Source organism: Clytia hemisphaerica, unplaced genomic scaffold (genome assembly GCF_902728285.1).
Source record: "Clytia hemisphaerica strain Z4C2 unplaced genomic scaffold, Clytia hemisphaerica genome assembly, whole genome shotgun sequence".
In the NCBI taxonomy this organism is placed as follows: Eukaryota; Metazoa; Cnidaria; class Hydrozoa; order Leptothecata; family Clytiidae; genus Clytia; species Clytia hemisphaerica.
The window spans coordinates 467,983-489,159 of NW_027103587.1; the positions used below are offsets into that span (position 1 = coordinate 467,983).

Below are 21,177 nucleotides of genomic sequence, written 5' to 3' on the forward strand. Positions count from 1 at the left end.
CATTTGATGGTCGGAAATATCTTTAGATGGTCGGAAATATCCCAAACTCTGAAAATTTGAAAATTCAATGGTCGGAAATATCATAGCGTAATGGTCGGAAATATCATTTGATGGTCGGAAATATCTTTTGATGGTCGGAAATATCATTTTGATGGTCGGAAATATCATTTGATGGTCGGAAATATCCAAAACTCTAAAAATTTGAAAATTTAATGGTCGGAAATATCCCGCGCTTTTAAAAATGCTTCATCAGCAAAAAAAATGTAAACAAAAATGGTAGCAAAGGTGGTGTTGTGTGGCCAACTTGTTGGGTGGCCAACATGTTGTGTGTGCCAGACAAGCTTTTTAGAGAGAGAAAGTGGTATTGACCTTTTTATTCTAACACGACTCTTCGTTCTTTCTTGTCTTTTTTATATCCTTTCCTCCTCTGGCCCCCACTGTAAGGGTCATTTTTTGGCCAAATTTTCTCTGCATGCACTGCCAGCTGGATGCACTGTAAAGGTTCGATTTTGGAAGCCAAATTTTCCGCCGAACAGTCGTTTTCAGATCGAGTGCCCCCACCACACCGGGGTAAGGTCTAGAATGGGAGGGTGTCCGGGTAGGGTTAGGACTAGCTTTAGGGTGATTTGAGAGCAGTGGGGGCTAGAGGAGGAAAGGATATAAAAAATACAAGAAATAAACAAGAGTCGTGTTTGAATAAAAAGGTTAATACCACTTTCTCTCCCTAAAAAGCTGTCTACGTCTTGTGTAAAATAATGTATAAAAACAGTTCTCAGATAGTGTCCAAAAAATTAAAATAAAAAACTACTCTTGTCTGGCACACATAACAAGTTGGCCACACCACACCACCTTTGCTACCATTTTTGTTTACATTTTTTTTGCTGATAAAGCATTTTTAAAAGCGCGGGATATTTCCGACCATTAAATTTTCAAATTTTTTAGAGTTTTGGATATTTCCGACCATCAAATGATATTTCCGACCATCAAAAGATATTTCCGACCATCAAATGATATTTCCGACCATTACGCTATGATATTTCCGACCATTGAATTTTCAAATTTTCAGAGTTTGGGATATTTCCGACCATCAAAAGATATTTCCGACCATCAAATGATATTTCCGACCATTGCGCTATGATATTTCCAACCATTAAAGATATTTCCGCCCGTCTACGGAAAAAAAATTTGCCGCTAGTTCACTTAAGTAACACCCACTAGTTCACTTAAGCGACACCTACTAGTTCACTTAAGCGACACCTACAAGTTCACTTAATCGACACCCGCTAGTTTACTTAAGCGACACCTACTAGTTCACTTAAGCGACACCTACAAGTTCACTTAAGCGACACCTACTAGTTCACTTAAGCGACACCTACTAGTTCACTTAAGCGACACCTACTAGTTCACTTAAGCGACACCTACTGGTTCACTTAAGCGACACCTACTGGTTCACTTAAGCGACACCTTCTAGTTCACTTAAGCGACGCCAAACCTTACAAGTTCATTTAAGCGACACCCGCTAGTTCACTTAAGCGACACCCACTAGTTCACTTAAGCGACACCAAACCTTACAAATTCACTTTGCTGGCTTGGATGATCTGCTGGCTTACCCAAGCCTCGCAGCAAGTTTAACTAGTTCCGGACCATCGCGCTGTATTCATAGCGGCTATATCGTCCAGGGTAGGTCGAATTCTTTGCGAATTTCACGTCACTGAGATGCTTTTACAAGGGAGTTTTGTACAAGCATAAAGTCAATAAAATCAAATGCAATGCAATGCTTCGCCGCCAAGAAAAGTAGGTAAATCGTAATTACCATTCACACCTATCAAATATAAATGAAATTGAAAATGACGGCATTACGAAAATAAAAATTAGTACCTTAGAGGTGGATCCTTATCTTGAGCTCGAGATTTCGTTGATATAGCATTATATTTTGGCTTTTTGCTATAGCATAATTTTGCTGGCTCAGCAAAAAAGGACATTTTTGCTTATTAGGACAAAATGAGAAAACGTATTTAAGCTTATTTGCCACTGTTTTTGTCTAAGAAAATCCAATTTCGCGAAAACTAATTCCTATGAAATAAGTCAATTTTAATGATTTGCAAAATTAAATTCCATCAAAACACGCAGATTTTTGCGAATGGCCTGATTCGCGAAATATTTGGACGCGATTAACTACATTAAAGTAGCTTACATCCACTCCAATTCACGCTGAAACTCTAAAGATAGAGGCCGGTATCCCACCGGAGAGGAAATGATAGTCGGTCAATCCAAACCTTTCAGGTTTTTAAACTCTTTCTAACAGTCAAAGCTTTAGCTTGTGGGAAAGGAATTCTACATCGGGTGCCAGATACCTTATCGGTAGAAAATATGTCTGCAAAAAAATTCCTCTTTTTGCCGAAGAATATTTTTCCTGGTGAATTTTTTACCGATAAGGTATTGAGTAACGTTAGGTTTCCAGAGGAATGGAAAACGGTAAAACGCCAATAAATAAATTGAATCATCATTGCGGTCATAAATGTTTCCCTCGGCTCCTGCCGGGTATTTTTTTGTCTTAAATGGTACTGAAACCGTATTCAACAACCACGCATTCGGTATTCAGCAAAAATGTTGGGGGGCCTCTTAGTTTCATGTAAAGAAATCGTATAGAGGATAAGCTTCGTCATCGTTTCGTTGTCGTTTCGTTGTCTTTCCCTTTTGATGGGTACGGTGAAGGAGAAGCTGAATCAAAATTTTGGTTACCGCCAACCCCAACCTTACATGTGTGGTTGCAGGCAGCCCTTATAAATAGACAATCTTACCCCAGAACTTATACTTTATAAGAGGCTAGCCAATAATCAAGGCCAAAACCTAAGCACTGTGTCTCCGATTTTCTTGGCTAAAACCCCCTTCAAAATATTATGCAAATTAGAAGTTAAATTAGTAATTTATCGCCCCTTACTACAAAAAGTTTGTGTCGAAACTTTGTCAAAATTTTGAACAATTCTCCTCTTTTTAGGCTAAAAATTTTGTGAGGTAAAAAAGGGCACCAAAATTAGTAAAAAGGCCTCTATCTTTATCTTTTTGTACTTTTAATCGCCAAAAATTTTGAAATAAATGCTAAAATACTTAACGGATACATGTATTAAATTTTTTGTGCCAAAAACATCATCAGACAAGAAAAATCAAACAAAAAGCCTAAAATGACACATAATTTTAAGTTGATATCTTTCGATATCTTTCTAACATCATTCTGAAAAGAGCTAAGATTGACATAAATTAGACTTGAGTGTCTTGGCTTCACTGTGGGGTATGAAAATCTTTTAGAGGCTCGTGGTGGATCGGTGGTTTTATCGAGGTTAAAGTTTGAAAATTTCTGGTGTCAACATTCAATTTTTTATACATAGCATGTTTTTAGTATCTTTCTCGCAACTTGAAACGTCATAACGACATATAATTAGCAATTATTTTGATGCGTTCGCCTCTCTAAGGAAAACTTAATTTTTATTTGGGAATTGAAATGACTGTACTCAGATGAAAAAATGATTAGAATGTTACGAAAAATGGTTTAATGGAGGAAGGAGAGTGAACAATAATGTCATTACTGCGGACAAAGCTAGAACATGAGAAATCAATGAAAATCTTGCTCGTTGTTTATCCAGTGTCTATAATAAAATACATTCAGCTTAGATTTGAAAAGGAAAGCGGGGCGATAAGTCCGTACTAGCCCCGCTTTTTTTGTAATCGCCCTGATATGAACGAGGATTTCAATTACCTAATCGGCCTTTTTTACGCCGGCCCTTTTGCGTTATTTTTGGACCGGCATAAAAAGGGCCAAGATATTTTGCAATTTTTACCTAAAATCGGCGTTAACGTTTGATCATTATTTCTCAATTTGAAGGGTTTTAGGTGTGATTTAAAGACGAAAATTATCCATTGTTTTACTCCATACCGTATCACTTCGAATAAACGCCCAGGGCGTTTATCAAATTTTTTGGCTTTTAGGAGGGGCGTTTATTCCAGGGGGTGTTTAAAAGAATGGGGCGTTTATTAAATAATTTGTATCCAAGGCCATTTTGTTAAAGTAAATTGGGAGCTTTTTTGCCTTTTTTATCTTCTGTTAGTACAATTATGTTCTTTCAGAGATGTAGAACTGGTGTCAAAATTACTTTAAACACTAAAAGAATACAATCTTTAACACTGTATCTAAGTTTTTCTCCATACGAGACTTAATTACAGGTGATTGTTTCAAACGCCCCTCCCAGAGAGGGAAGGCGTTTATTCAAAGGGGACGTTTATTTGAGGGCGCGTATATTAAAAACTTTTCCCTTAAAGAGAGGCGTTTTTTGGAGGGATGTTAAAAAGAAGGGGGTGTTTATTCGAAGTAATGTGGTATCGGATATCCGCGGTATCTAAAACTTCACAAAAATCAGTGATTTTCAATGGAAGGATATCCCAATGGAATTTTTCTCAACTTCAGTTAAGCTAGAATCTCAGAATGTTTGTGAGTTTGTGAGTTTGTTTGGAGCTGAAATTTAGCACACGCCCTCCTTATGTTAAAATTTATGGGTAGTTTTTTTAATTTTTTTAATTTCGGGAGTTATCCCCATTTTACCGGGATTTTGCGCTTAACGTCATAAAAGTCAAATTTTTTTTTTATTTTTTTTAGATACATTGACGTAAATGAATTTATTGACGTCAAATACCATTTTTTAACTTTTCAAGTGTCAATGCCTTAAAATTTTCTACTTGAATTTTTGCAATTTAGATATTTCATTCCTATTTTTGTTTATTCCTGAAATTGCCTACGACTGAGCCTTCTCTAATTCTGTTAAGTATTCAACTATCTGGGTTTATAATCGAGCCTTCCCTTTCCTGTGAACGATCGCCACGTAGGCTTATCAACCAAAGTTTACAATTTAGCTCTGCCTTATTCCGAGTAACCATCACTTTTGGATTACAATTTTAAGCCTTACCTAGTCCTGATTACTCATCACCCTATGGGTTTACGACTTAGCTTTCTCTTATTCCAATCACCATTCACCACGGGTTTACAATCGGCCTTCCCTTATCCCTAGTACCCATTTCCCTTTTTAAAAAAGTGTTTACAATTGGGCCTTTCACTTTCACACGTATACTGAAGCTGAGCCCAGTGTCTTAGCACGTTACAGTATATACCAGTATTTACTAATTTGAAGCATGAGTAGCCGTTTTTACAAATTTTGGCGTTATTAACGGCCCTAATTGGCGTAAGCCCAAATTGTGGCGTAAAAGGGGCTAGCATTAAATTAGAGCCGGCGTAAAAAGAGCCAATAAGGTAGTTGAAAAGTATCGTACGATATCTTTGGAGCATTTTTATTGGTAAAATATCGCACGAAATTTTTAAGCCAATCAAAACAAGAGTGAATGGAATGTTTTTTATAATTTGGAATGTTTTAATAATTTCCGAAAGAAATAAGGAACAGAAAAGGAAAAAAATCAAACTACAGAAGAAAATAGAGGAGACCATACGTGACCATATAATAATTTTCCCTAAGATAAGAAAGTCCAATCTGTTTTCAATGCCGAGTCCAATACAATGTCATCTTTTTGGAAACAGATGTCTGTTTCCCAATTTATCATGTCATCCCCCTAGAAATATTGATCTGTTTCTCTTTAATGACGTCTCAGCCGGAGCGGGGAAACAGATTTAAGATTTAAACAGTTTTAAGGAGAAGGTCTTTCCTAGATAACCGGATCTGTTTCCAAATTTTTCGAAAAAAGGCTTTCTCCTGGAAGAGGGAAACAGATATTTCGGGGAAATGGGCTCATTGGCTGCTTCTGGAATAACATGGTATTCTCGGGTAATCTTCGTTTCATGAACATTTCAAATTAGTATTTATATACAGTAATATTTTGAATGTTTTCAATGAGCCTCGGGGCTATTAATACCGAAAAACCTTCTAAATCATGTTATTACTAATATTTACCTCTATCAAACGTATTGCCCACGCAAGCGCGGTCAATATTTTACGGTATTGCCCTCATAAATAGTTAGTATAGGATTAGTAGAAAATGGCTCTTCTTACTATTATAACAATAGCGTTCAGTTTGAGGTCGTTGTTATTATTTTCTGCCCGCGTAGTTTGATTATTCGCCCGATAGTGTCATTTGGGCCCGACGCGAAGCGGAGGGCGCAAATGGCATTAGAGGGCTAATAATCAAATTGCAAGGGCAGAATTAATGACAACAAATGAACGAAAACTAAACGGCCTACTTTTTCCTACTTTTTCCTGGCGGCGAAGCATTGCATTGCATTTGATTTTATTGACGTTATGTTTGTACAAAACTCCCTTGTAACAACATCTCAAACAGCATCTCAGTGATATGAGATTTGGGTGCAACTGTGCAACTGCAAGCCCGCCAGAGAAATCAATCTATCCTGGACGATATAGCCGCTATGAATACGGCGCGATGGTCCGGAACTAGCTAAACTTTGCTGCGAGGCTTGGGTAAGCCAGCAGATCATCCAAGCCAGCAAAGTGAACTTGTAAAGTTTGGCGTCGCTTAAGTGAACTAGCGGGTGTCGCTTAAGTAAACTTGTAAGGTTTGGTGTCGCTTAAGTGAACTAGTAGGTGTCGCTTAAGTGAACTTGTAGGTGTCGCTTAAGTGAACTAGTAGGTGTCGCTTAAGTGAACTAGTTGGTGTCGCTTAAGTGAACTAGTGAATTCTGGCTGGTCAGTAAATTATATCTTAGACGGTGGCCCACTTTCTGAAATGTGCCATCGTCAGTTCGGTACTATCATTTTTGGTGGTGTCGCTTAAGTGAACTTGTAAAATATACTAGTTCACTTAAACGACACCGACCATGCTAACGTCACCTGATCCGGTTTATCATTACCTCTTAGTATTTTAGTTTTTATCGGTGCTTCAGCGTTTAGAAGATTTACTATACTTTTCATTTTATGTTCAAAGTTGCGATTCTACTCAAGTACTTGTGTTAAATGATTTTTGAAAAGATCTTCGTTAAGATTTTTGTAGCATCTATATTTAATGGCTTTAGGTGGACACTTTTCAAAAGTGGTTTTTAAGACGCTTATTGTGATGTTGTGAAAGTCCGATAGGCTATTAGATACAGAGGAAGAGCCCTGAAAACTTCTTTGGTAATGGCATTTTGGATTTTCTGCGTTTTTGAAGCACGTAGGTTCATTTATCAAGCTAGAAAGCTCCCTGCTAGCAAGAAACTCAGGCATTTTATGTTTGTCGATTTCACAATTGAAATCCCCCAGTAGTAAAAGTCGGACATGATCTCCTATAGAATCAAGGCTATTTTGTAAAAGCTCTAAATGTGAATTTATATTGTCTACATGCGGATTATAAGAGCAACCCAGTAGCCATTTTTGCTTCTTCAGATTGACCTCGATGAATATAGCTTCATAATTCTTGTCTTTTAATACGAATTTAGAAGGAATGCCCTGACGTACGTAGAGTAGAAGACCTCCTCCCTGTTTGTCCCTGTCCAAGCGATATGGACGCGAGTAGTTTTGAATAATGAAATTATTTTTAGGGAATGATTCGTCAATCTTAGTTTCAGATACCAAAAAAATGTCTACGTTATCTTTGATAACTAATTTGAGACCTTCAAATTTGTATCTTATCGAGTTGATATTAAGATGTCCTATGATGACGTTTGCGACGTTATTAATACGGATTTTTCTCAGAGCCTTTTCTTCGAATTCATAAGATTTTTCCGTTGGTTTGTCAAGCAATGGGGGACCATCTACATACCTTTCACTGTCACCTTTTTCTTTGTTGTTGGATTCATCGTTGTCTGTACTGTTTTTGTCGTTTTCATTGGTTTTGCTGGTGAATTTTATGTTTGTGTTTTTTCTTTGTATTTCTTTAAGGTTCGTTGTGTAGGGTGTTAATGTTGGTTTTCTCTTCGACGAAACTTCCTGAGGCCGTAACCGTTTTTTGAGTTTCCCCGAACGCGATGTACCCATTCAGTATCGTCTAGGTTCAGATTATTTGCTTTATCCAGCCATTCCTTTAGAACTGCTCTTTCAGTTCGAGTTAGGTCTTCCGTAATGCTTATTCCTTTATAGTCGTCATTTCCTTTGAGGGCTGATAGGCTGTGAAGGAGGGACAACTTTTCTTTTTCTGAACCAAGGACAAGTTTTATTGGTCTCTTTTTGTTGGTTTCCTCGGTACCGATTCTCGATACGTTCTTTATAGTTGGAGGTGGAATTTTTACCGTCTTGATGAGGCTTTCAATATACCTTTTATCACAGTCGTTTTTATCTTCACCAGTCCATTCAGCAACTCCATTGATGACGACATTTCTTTGCCGCTGGTCATGGTCTTTTTTTTCTTTTATCTCTTCGTAGTGAGCCTCTTTTATAATGGACTTTAAACCGCTTGTTGTTACTTGAGACGTAATTTTAGTTGCGTCAGCGTAGGACGTGTTGGCTTTGGTTACTTGATCCTCAACCTTGGTCAAGGATGACTGGATTTCTTCTAGAATTGAAGATTTAATTGTCTCCCCAAAAGTTTTAAATTTCTCTTGAATCTTCTTGTCAAGAGCTTTGACGGTGTGTTCTTCGACTTTGTTTGTTCTTTGTGTGTTATATTTAACTTTCCAATGATTTAACTCTTTATCTTTCTGTTCAATAGATTTCTTCAGTTCTTCTTCTTTTCCCTGGCATAGTAAGACTATATCTTTGGATACTTCCACACAGTTGAAACAGATGAAAGTAGATTTTGCTGTGGAGCGAGTTGTTTTATTTCTCTGGCTATTTAGATGAGCTTGCACTTGGTACGCAGGGAGTTGCGAGCACTTGAAGTGCACATGGCGAGAGCATTTTACGACGGAGCATTGTAAAGTATTGGTTTCTTCGGTGATGAGACAGTTTGTCGGTGAACAGCTTGGTACGGTGACTGATTCTGATAAATCGATCGAGGAGATGTCACTCGGCGTGTCCTCTTCCATTTTGGTTATTTTGAGGTTGATGATGTGATTGAGTTGGTTTTGGTGAGCTTATTTTAGTAAAAAATACTGAGATTTCATGAGTCTGTCTTCTTTACCAGTCCCCTCACATGCATAAAGTGTCGCTAAGAGGATTGATAGGTGTATTATGTGAATTCACGAATTCTTTCACGATTCTTGCCCTTTTTGCAAAATTTTCTGCCAAGTACACGAAAAGTTTACCCAAGTTTTTTTTCGGGAAAAGTAAACTTTTTTGCTATTCTATACTCAGTTTTCAGTTTTAGTGCATTTTTATCGCTTTTTTGCCTGCGAAATGAAATACATTCTAAAATTCGCGAAAGTTATATCCGATGAATTCGTTCCAAAGCAAAAGTAAGATTCGCGAAATTTCGCGATTTTGCAACCTCGTGAAAGTATCTGTTCTTAAAGTCATAGCAATAATCTAAGATGAGTTTCAAACTGGATAGGGAGCAAACGCGAAGACGGGAGTTTCGGGGGTTTCGAATTTCACTAGCTGTTCATGTAACTCAGTTCGAAAATTTATGATATATTTAAACTTAAGAAAGAAATAATAAATCTTGTATATCATAGATAAAACTTATTTTAAAGGTCATCAGACACATCTGTTGATAATTTGCAAAAATAACTCTCTTGCCGCTGCCCAGTTGTTTGGTGGAAATATAAGATTTTCTGATTCTATAACATATTGAAAAAAGTCATTTAACTCTTCATCTGTGTTAGCCTCAACCGCTAAGGTCGCTTCTTGGGGAATGTTTCTTTCGTCAGTCAGTAATCAGTTACATCTTGCCTTAATCTCCTCTGACGACAATAGGTTTTGGTTCCACAATGAGAACAAAATACTGCCCCATCATCTAACACCCGTCCACATTCAGTACAATAAACCATTTTGTATCTTTAAAGCCTTCCTACTTTATGCTGCACTCAAAACCTAAATAATGAGAGCAAAAAAACATGGGAAAGAAAAACGCGCTGACATAAAAAAAACGCGCTGTTGAAAAAAAAACGCGCTATTGAAAAAAAAACGCACTGTCGAAAAAAAAAACGCGCTGTTGAAAAAAAAGCGCTGTCCTCTCTCGGCCACCGTAAAAAGTAGTTATTATGCGCTCCGCGTATTTAAAAAAATCACTCAACATGAAATATTCGAATAGTTATGTAACACGAGAGCACTGTCTTTCGATACACGCTTTTTAAAACCAGTAAGTAGTGGCTCTGTGACTGGACTGTTCTGAATTTTTTAGACTTAAATGTTCTTGCTATATTAATTGAAATGGAAATCTGTACTTCACAGTAATTTCTGAAATCTGTGGCTCAGATTGTTCTTACTGTAATTTGCTCTTAGGTTTTGGCCAAATTTCAGCCTTTTATTTTTAAAAAATTGCTCTTATAAAAAAGCGTTTAAGGCAAGGTACGGATGTCACTCTAAGTAGACACCAAAACAAAATGGGCATTACTACATTTGAAAGTACAACTGTAAATCACTCCCTTGGCACATTTGTTAGCTTTTGAAGACTGAATTTTGTCTCAGATGAGAAGTCACTCTTAATAAAAATTACTGTAGGACTAATACCATCCCTTTTGAAAGCAAATTCAACTTTATGTGTTCGTTTTGCTGCGGTGACGAAAAATTGCAATTTTTGTGATTTTCAGACGTTTTCTATTCTGGTCTGTAAAATACACTAGTATCGAAAAAGAATTGGAACCTAGATAGAATCGATTTCTTATAAACTATACTCTACTCAAAATATTAATGAACAAAATTCTCTCTAATGGCTTTTAGAGCCCCTTTAGAGTGAATACGTGACATTGCGGAGTAATCAGAATTTGCTTGGAGATTAATTATTGTTTTCTTGCTTATGTCTGATTTAGTCCAGCAGGCTAGACTGCGAAAACCAAGACAACGAGTCTAGAGTTGATATATCCAATTTAATCTATCCCATTACATTTTTTGGTTAAAGGCGATAATTAACTTAATTAATTAACTTCTCTATCAAAAGATATAGTGTTCCATGCCGTCTTGATTACCTGTACCAAGTTGACTGAAACGGCGGCTGATCGTACCAAGTTGACTGAAACGGCTGATCGTACCAAGTTGACTGAAACGACTGATCATACCAAGTTGACTGAAACAGTTGATCGTACCAAGTTGACTAAAACGGCTGATCATACCAAGTTGACTGGAACGGCTGATCGTACCAAGTTGACCGTATACGTACCAAGTTGACTGAAACGGCTGATCGTACCAAGTTGACTGAAACGGCTGATCGTACCAAGTTGACTGAAACAGCCGATCGTACAAAGTTGACTGGAACGGCTGATCGTACCAGTTGACCGTATGCGTACCAAGTTGACTGAAACGGCTGATCGTACCAAGTTGACTGGAACGGCTGATCGTACCAAGTTGACCGTATGCGTACCAAGTTGACTGAAACGGCTGATCATACCAAGTTGACTGAAACGGCCGATCGTACCAAGTTGACTGGAACGGCTGATCGTACCAAGTTGACCGTATGCGTATCAAGTTGACTGAAACGGCTGATCATACCAAGTTGACTGAAATGGCTGATCGTACCAAGTTGACTGAAACGGCTGATCGTACCAAGTTTACTGGAACGGCTGATCGTACCAAGTTGACTGTATGCGTACCAAGTTGACTGAAACAGCCGATCGTACCAAGTTGACTGGAACGGCTGATCGTACCAAGTTGACTGGAACGGCTGATCGTACCAAGTTGACCGTATGCGTACCAAGTTGACTGAAACGGCTGATCATACCAAGTTGACTGAAACAGCCGATCGTACCAAGTTGACTGGAACGGCTGATCGTACCAAGTTGACCGTATGCGTACCAAGTTGACTGAAACGGCTGATCATACCAAGTTGACTGAAACGGCTGATCGTACCAAGTTGACTGAAACGGCTGATCGTACCAAGTTTACTGGAACGGCTGATCGTACCAAGTTGACTGTATGCGTACCAAGTTGACTGAAACAGCCGATCGTACCAAGTTGACTGGAACGGCTGATCGTACCAAGTTGACCGTATGCGTACCAAGTTGACTGAAACGGCTGATCGTACCAAGTTGACTGTATGCGTACCAAGTTGACTGAAACGGCTGATCGTACCAAGTTGACCGAAACGGCTGATCGTACCAAGTTGACCGTATGCGTACCAAGTTGACTGAAACGGCCGATCATACCAAGTTGACCGAAACGGCTGATCGTACCAAGTTGACCGTATGCGTACCAAGTTGACCGAAACGGCTGATCGTACCAAGTTGACTGGAACGGCTGATCGTACCAAGTTGACCGTATGCGTACCAAGTTGACTGAAACAGCCGAACGTACCAAGTTGACCAAAACGGCTGATCGTACCAAGTTGACCGGAACGGTTGATCGTAGCAAGTTGACCGTATGCGTACCAAGTTGACTGAAACAGCCGATCGTACCAAGTTGACTGGAACGGCTGATCGTACCAAGTTGACCGTATGCGTACCAAGTTGACTGAAACAGCTGATCATACCAAGTTGACTGAAACGGCTGATCGTACCAAGTTGACTGAAACGGCTGATCGTACCAAGTTGACTAAAACGGCTGATTGTACCAAGTTGACTGAAACGGCTGATCGCACCAATTGTTGCAGAGACTTCCTTGATAGGTGGAAAGCCCAGAAAGCCTAGTTAACTGTTCTTTTTTAATAAATTACCAGAAGAATTAAGAGTAACTAAACGGACACTACCATTTAAAAATGCACTGTTTTAAAACAAGCCCTAAAATGGCATTACCTCCTACCTCCAAGGGCTAATAAAAAGAGTACCTTGCCCTACTTTCATAAGCCTATTTTGATTTAACACATAGTCTCAATACAACGACTACCGTGACCTGATGCTTCCAAGTGATAAAGTCAACCTGGTATGGCCTTGTGTTATGTCGTACCATGTTGACCTGAGAGGATTCTAAGTTACAAAGCCAACTTTGTATGGGTCATATCTATGGTTTGTATAACGTTGTTTATTTAACAGTGATTTGGCTTTCTTAAGGCTTGGGGACATGAGATGTTTTTCTCGCGTTGGTGCAATGCAACATGCTCAATCCCAGCAACACAAGAAAAAAAGTGCGTGTCTCATGTCATGGTTTTTTTGTTTTGTTTCATGGGACAAAAAGTGAGGGAGATACCCAAAAGACACGCTGATTTTCTCCCTGGGACAAAAGTGATAAAAGCACAAATGTTATACCCTGAGTATCAGAGGTTATGTTTTCAAAGAATATATTAACCTCTGAAGACCAATAATGGAAATTTTATCGCGCATGTGTCAATCTAATCACTGTAAAAGAATCAAAGATGAAGAGCAAATATTACCTTATTAATGTCTAGCAGACTGTATCTAACCTGATAACAGCTGTTCATAGTTTTCTTACGTGCACGGTAAACCTCTGAAGGCACTTGAAAATTATTCATCTGAGGAAAATAGTCCTCCCGCGGAAAATTTTACAACAAGAATCTTGTTGTGCGCTAGAAAGTCAGGCGCCTTATTCGTAAACACAATCACGCAACTTTGTTGTCATCCCCAGTCCTTTTAGACGAACGCGGTCCTTACGATTTTGAGATAGCATATTCGTCAGATTGTATGCTTTCACCCATCCCTTTAGAGCTTCAGCGTGGTGGGCAGAAAACAAGCACAATCTGATCTCAGGTTAACTGTATCAGTATGCAGTTTACTATTTACGAATTCCCCAGAAACCTCCAAGTGTAATCGAAGTGAGTTTCTTTCGAAAGAAATCTTTTACATGATCCCCAAATGTATAACAGTAATTACTAAACTATTAATTATGGAAATGTCACTTTTAAATGAATCGAAATAATAGACAGACTTTATGTTATGATTCTCTATCACTGGTCGTGTTCACAATACAGACCTTCCTTAATAAAAATATAGTTAGGAGAATCTTTTGTTGACTACAATACAGGGTGTCCCTAATTAAAGTATCGAGTCGAAACACAACTATGGCTGCGTTTAGACCAACTGACATTTGTAATTTGGCATTTGCTCATGAGAGATTCGATTTTAATAGCTTTTCCATTGTATTTTCTGTCATGGCATTTAAGGAATCGTCTTTTTAAAGTCATTACTGAAAAGGTGATTCCCTCAAGTTCAACTTTGACAGATCAAACAATGAAAAGCATGGAATTTCTCAAAAACTGCAGTCATTAAGACTGAAACTTTTTGCCGTAGGGCTAGGCTATGGCAAATTTTGCAAATTTTACAATCTATAGAAAGAACTGAATAAAAAACGTGCAAATACTTTAAAAAATCAAAAATGTCATTTTTTTCTCTTTGTTTTGGTTCCTTTGTTTGATTTGAAATGCCAGAAAAGGGGATTCCTTTGCTCAAAATGGCATTTCAAATGCCAACGAAATGCCAACACGTTGGCATCATTAGGCATTTGACAAACCGAACAATTGCGCGGAACAATAGAATTCAAAAGAATACTGCAAGCAATTACAAATGCCAGGCTGGTCTAAACGCAGCCTATGAGTAGAAAGCTTTATGTGCGTGTTCACAAAATTGTATTTTAAGCTCTCCCTCTTTTTTCTTTGTCATTACGATTAATTTATACGTTGTAACTACCTTTTGTAATAAGCCTGTGTGATGGAGAACGTTCTTATATTTTAGCGATAACACACACAAACTTTTCTACTCAATCGCATGTTCAAACTCGATACTTTAATTAGGGACACCCTGTACAGAAGCATTGAACAAAGAGTCGAACGCGTAGTATTGTAATTTTTAATCGACCTTCCTTAATTACGAGTCGTAAGCTCTATTGTCTTAAGGGTAGGGTAGAGGCTTCCCTTAAAACAAAAGATTTTATTAAGGAAGCATAAACAAAGAATACGTGCAGTGAACACGATTTCAAAAACGAATGAACTGAGGAAAAAATTAGAAATAGTGCAAACTCCAGGGGAATAAGGCGGGTCCGTGGAGGTCAAAATTCTTGCAACGTTACAAATCATTTTCATAAGCTCATTTTAGGCTCAAACAAAGCGTATGACTAAGTAGAATAAGATCCATTCTAGGCAGATGTTTTTTCATTTTAAAATTTTGCGTAATTCGCAAAAATCCTCAATTTTGCGCTATTTTGATGACGTCATAAAAATTGAAATTTCAATAACTTTTGATAGAATCATCAAAATAATTTCAAATTTTTACCAAAAATGCATTTCAAGGCAAATTTTCAAAATATTTAAAAATTCTTTTAAAATCTTGATGACGTCAGTATTTTTCAAGGATTTTAGTTTTTTGGCCGAAAAGTGATGACGTCATCAAATTTCGATGAAATTTTTTTTAAATTCTGAAAACATTCTTTATTTTGATGCTGAAAAAGCTGGCCTTTTACATAGCCGGTCCTTTACATATTATCATGGCCAAGTCCTTCGTAGAAAGTAAACTACCTGATGATTGGAAGACTGCACATGTGTCTCCGATCTACAAGAAAGGAAAAAAAAACCTTGCAGAAAACTACAGGCCCGTTAGTTTAACATCAGTTGCGTGTAGAGTATTGGAAAGAATCCTAAAGAAACAAATAATGGAACACCTCACGAATGAGAAATTGCTATCAACCAAACAACACGGGTTCATGGGTAAGCGATCGACAGTGACACAACTACTTCACTACTGATGTAGATACTACAAATGTGCAGACTCAATATCCAATGATAAGGTTGTTGACGTAATCTATTTCGACTTCGCAAAGGCATTTGACACCGTTCCACATCGCAGATTACTAAGAAAACTCGAAGCATATGCTATCAGAGGAAGGGTACTTGGTTGGATGAAAGCATTTTTGTCCGATCGTTACCAATATGTGAAGGTCAATGGAAAGTTATCTAAGAAATGCCAGGTGCAAAGTGGTGTACCACAAGGAAGTGTCTTAGGTCCACTCCTTTTCGTTATTTACATCAATGATCTAGCTGAAGTTACCAACTCAGAAATGTTTCTCTTTGCCGATGACAAAAAGCTTGTTGAAGAAATAAATAACGCTGAAGATGCAATTAGACTTCAGCACGATATCGAGGCAATGGAAAAGTGGTCTGGTGACTGGTTGTTGAAATTCCATCCTGGCAAGTGCCACGTGTTGACACTAGGGAAATTCTGGAACATTCAACATGCACATCCTTACGAGATCGCTGGCTCTGTCCTAGAACATGTTGATCAAGAGAAGGATCTTGGAGTGATTATTGATAGTGAATTAAATTTCGAAGAACACATCTACACCAAGATCAAGAAGGCTAACTCGATCGTTGGATTGATTAACAGAAGCTTCGACTTCCTTTCTCCCGAGATGCTCCGCACACTTTTCATTGCATTTGTGAGACCTCACCTTAAGTACGCGTAAGCTGTTTGGTCTCCACGGCTGATCAAACACTCTGATGCAATTGAAAGTGTCCAACGTAGGGCCACAAGACTTGTCGGTGGTTATAGAAACCATTCATATGAAGAACGTTTACAAGTCATGAACCTACCCAGCCTCAAGATCCGGCGTAAAATCGGGGACATGGTGGAAGTATAGAAACATCTTAATGTCTATGATAAATCTTCCCTATGTCAGAAACTCGTTCTTCGAAATCGACCTCAACGTAAGCACAATCTCGAATTAAAGAGGAATTTCGCTGAAGACGGCATTAGAGGATACCAAACGAATTCACTTTACTATAGGAGCATTGATACTTGGAACAGTTTGGCAACCAATGTTGTAAATGCACCGTCCGTAGGGAAATTCAAACAAGAATTGACAAACGAATGGATTGATAAGATCTATAAATTGTAAAGATGTAAGATTGTTTCATAGAGGTCAATAGACCTGAGAAATACACTTCTATAAATTAAAAAAAAAAAAAAAAAAAAAAAATTAACATTAAAAATATGCATCTTTGGTCCAAATTTGAAATTATTTTGATAATTCTATCAAAAGTTATTGAAATTTCAATTTTTATGACGTCATCAAAATAGTGCAAAATTGAGAATTTTTGCAAATTACGCAAAATTTCAAAATGAAAAAACATCTGCCTAGACTGAATCTTATTCTACTTAGTCATACGCTTCTTTTGAGCCCAAAATGAGCTTCTGAAATTGATTTGTAACGTTGCAAGCATTTTGACCCCGCCTTAATCCCCTGGGAACGGTGTTGCTGATGTGTAAGATGAATGCAGTTAATGAGTAAAAGAGTGTGATTAATTACGTGCGTCCCGTGCCCTCGTGCCCTCGTGGGTCGTGCCTTCGTGCCTCGTGCGTCCCGTGCGCTCGTGCCTTCGTGCCCTCGTGGGTCCCAAAAAAAATTACGTGGGTAGTTCGTGGGTCCCAAAAAAAATTACGTGGGTAGTTCGTGGGTCCAAAAAAATCTCGTGGGTAGTTCGTGGGTCCGAAAGAAAATCTCGTGGGTACAGTTCGTGGGTCCGAAAAACATATACTTGGCATCCCAGAATTATTATAGAAAATTTGGTTAAGTTAAGGTGCAAAAAGTCGATGGTTCGATGCCACGAAGGGGGTTTGTATAAATTTGTATAAATTTGTCGAAAACTTTTTACAAAATCTTGTAAACACAAACGATTAGGCTCGCTATGGTCAGAGCCCTTAAATTTATCTGTTATGTCAACAGATGCAGAAAAATTTATTTTCGGGTTATTTAACCGAACTATTCAGGTTTTTATTATAAGTGATGGATATAGTGTTAATTATAAGAACTTTTTGAAATAGGTAGGGATTTTTTAATATTTTAATTGAAGTTTGGCATTAGAAATCCTCTCATATCTCAAGCATCACACTGAAATACAACTTGAAATTTTGCACAAAGACAGTCTGATAGTGCCATGTTTCCCTAGTATAAAAATTTTTAATATTAAATGTCAATTATTTTTGGAAATTTGTATTCGAAAATGGTGTTTTCATTTTGGCGAGATCGTATGTTGTCTCAAAGTATAGCTTTAAGGAGAACAATATCTGATTAAACTCTCAAATTTATCCCAACAAATTCTCCAAAAAAGATTTCGCACAATTACAAGGACACACGTGACTACTGAACCCACGAAATCATTTTCTGGACCCACGAAATCATTTTCCGGACCCACAAAATCAAATCTTCAGGACCCACGTAATTTTTTTTTAGGACCCACGTATTTTTTTTCAGGACCCACGTAATTTTTTTTAGGACCCACGTAATTTTTTTCAGGACCCACGTAATTTTTTACAGGACCCACGTAATTTTTTTCAGGACCCACGTAATTTTTTTCAGGACCCACGTAACTTTTTTGAGGACCCACGTAACTTTTTTGAGGACCCACGAACTACCCACGAGGGCACGAAGGCACGAGGGCACGGGACGCACGAGGCACGAAGGCACGACCCACGAGGGCACGAGGGCACGGGACGCACGTAATTATTCACACTCTGAGTAAAACCAAGGATTTATTATACACTGGATATACAAGTACCTGATTTTTGCTGATTTCTCATGTTCTAGCTATGTCCGCAGTAATGATATTATTGTTCACTCTCCTTCCCTCATTAAATGATTTTTCGACACATTTTAATTGCGTTTTATATCAAAAATCACTCATCCAATTCCCAAAAGAGACTTAAAACTTTCCTATGAGATTCAGATTCTTCCATTTAATTGCTAATCATAAGTCGTTATGACGTTTCAAGCTGTGAGAAAGATGCAAAAGACGTGTTGTGTATAAGAAATTGAATGTTGACACCAGAAATTTTCAAACTTTAACCTCAAAAAAACCACCTTGCCACCACGTGCCTCCAAAGGATTTTCATACCACAGTGGAACCAAGACACTCAAGTCTTATGTATGTTAATTTCAGCTGTTCTGGGGACAGTCTTGGAATGATATTTCCAATTGAAAATTTTGTGTCATTATAAGCATTTTGTCTGAATTTCTTGTCTAATGATGTTTTTCTCACATTAGATTTCACAAATGTATCCAGCTCGAAATGCTAGCCTTACTTTCAAACTTTTTTTTCTGTAAATGTACAAAAAGAAAGAGCTAGAGAACTTTTAAAAAATAAGACTGATAAACATTTTCAAAAATCAGACATCTTCGAGCCGCCATGACAGTTGTCCTTTGCGGACAAAGCTAGAACATCCATTGTTTTCTGAAACAATGAAAATACAATGATCGCTCTCCATCGTTTTTTGAGTCGTTTATCCAGTGTATAATAAATCTTTGGTAAAACCATTAGAACAAATATGTTTGCGGATTTCAAGTGATGTATGGATACCAATATCAACCAATCACAGGTGAAATCGAAACTCTCAATAAAAAATAAACCAATGAAAAGCCTTAAGCAAAATCTATTACCGTGTTATAATAGATCTTGTGAACCTATAAAGAACTGTGATAAACCAGTGTATTCATCCATCGTAAATCTCTTTGTTTAACTTTGATAGATTTAATTAGGTAAACTTTCCAGTGTGAACGCGCCCACTGACTCTTTTTAAAAAGCATTGATGATAATTTTTTAGTTGTGTTTTCAACGACGGGAATAAAAATATCAACTTTGAGCTTCATCCAAGATCTCGGATGGTCGTCATGGTTACTTTTGTCATTGTTGATTGCGCGATGAATAGAATCTCGATTCGTCAGCACAGCGTCAATATATGATTTTGACCTGTGCTTTTCACGGTACAAATATTATTAAAAGAAAAATGGGGTGGAGAACGAGAAAGCGTTTCAGGTTGGTGGGATGGTTCCCGGGGGGGGGGGGGGTACTAGGGTTGCGAGTACCACCCGACTTTCGAACTTTGGACCCTTACCAGGACTAAAAAGGAGAAAAAAAGGAAAATCTTGAGAATTTTGCGACCCTTAGAGGGACAAATTTGACTAACTTTGACAAAATTTCGATCTTTTAGGGGTTAAAAAATTGAAATTTTCCTATTTTTCTGACCCTTAGTGGGACTTGAATTTGATTTTCTGATTTTTCTGACCCTTACCGGGACTTTGGAAATCCAAAAAAGGTACCCTTCAGGGCGGCACATACCGTACCCTCCATTTGCCTAAGTATCCCCCCCGCGACTTTTGACCCGCTTTTGATTGAAATGGAATTTCTCTTTATTTCTCTAGAGGTTTTACTTTTGTTTTCCTGCGCCATACCATGTTGATCGAAAGTATACCAAGTTGACCGAGAAAAGTTTTAATCCAAAACGGTCAACTTAGTATTGCGAAACGCACGGTATGGAACATATATAGCTCTTTTTTGTTTATAGAAAATCTAATCTTTTTTAAGCGGCGACTTGCGCGTTGTTGGGCGACCAAAAAAGCTAGGTGGACCACGACCTTTAGGGGAATAGGTCAAGCCATCTGTTTGACGTAAAAGTGTTCAGAAAGTACATAATTGGAAAAGCTCATGCTTTTAATAGATAGAGCCATAGAGAAACTTTTAAAGTTTTTAGTGTAGCTATAACTTTTTATCCTCAAGTGGTTTAACCAAGAGACAGATATCATTAAAAAGTCATTTTTGAGTGGAGTAAAAGTATGTTTGAACTTTCGAAAACAAGACAGTGAAAATGATTTTAGAGTCGAAAAAATTGAACTTTTTATTGGAATAAGCTGAAAACCCCAAATTTAGTCCACGTAAAACTGAATCCTTCACGAAATATCAAGCTTTAAAGTCAATGAATATACACAAGATTCATAGAAAATATGAGCCATATTACGTCATGTGTATGGCTGTAAAGTGGGGGTTCATTTTAAACAAATTATACAGATTTTGTACAAAATAAGAAAGAGATTGACAAGTGGAAGTGATTTTTTTTCGAAGTTATACTATATTATTGTCTAGTACTTGGAGGCAAAAAAAGCATGACCTCAAAAAATGTTTACTCACTGTGTTTTGTTTGAAGTACTTCCTTATTTTGGTATTCAAATTTTCAAAACTGGTTATAACATGTTTGTTGATGATGATTCCAAAGTCCTTTTTTTCAACCGTGTTTAAACGTCAGGGTTCTCGTACAATAAGGTCTTGTGATCTAAAATGAATCAAAATGAAAGTAATTAGGATCGTTGCTTTGTTAAACTTACATATAAACAAGGCGAATTTGATTTTTTGCTTGTCAGCAATCTTGTCTTTCTAAAAATACCAGTAAATCGCAGTTCACTAGTGAAATCTTTTCCAACAATACATTGGCCTTATTTGGCGTTTTAGACTGAC

The 21,177-nt window shown here is 37.7% G+C and overlaps 1 long non-coding RNA gene across 1 annotated transcript in view; it reads right to left on the reverse strand.

The window, feature by feature from the left end:
- LOC136801401 (uncharacterized) overlaps positions 1-21,177 on the reverse strand; it is a 33,326-nt gene that overhangs the window by 1,221 nt on the left and 10,928 nt on the right. The window contains exon 2 of the long non-coding RNA XR_010845852.1: positions 20,854-20,995. This is a non-coding gene — a long non-coding RNA (uncharacterized lncRNA). The remainder of the gene's footprint in view (positions 1-20,853; positions 20,996-21,177) is intronic.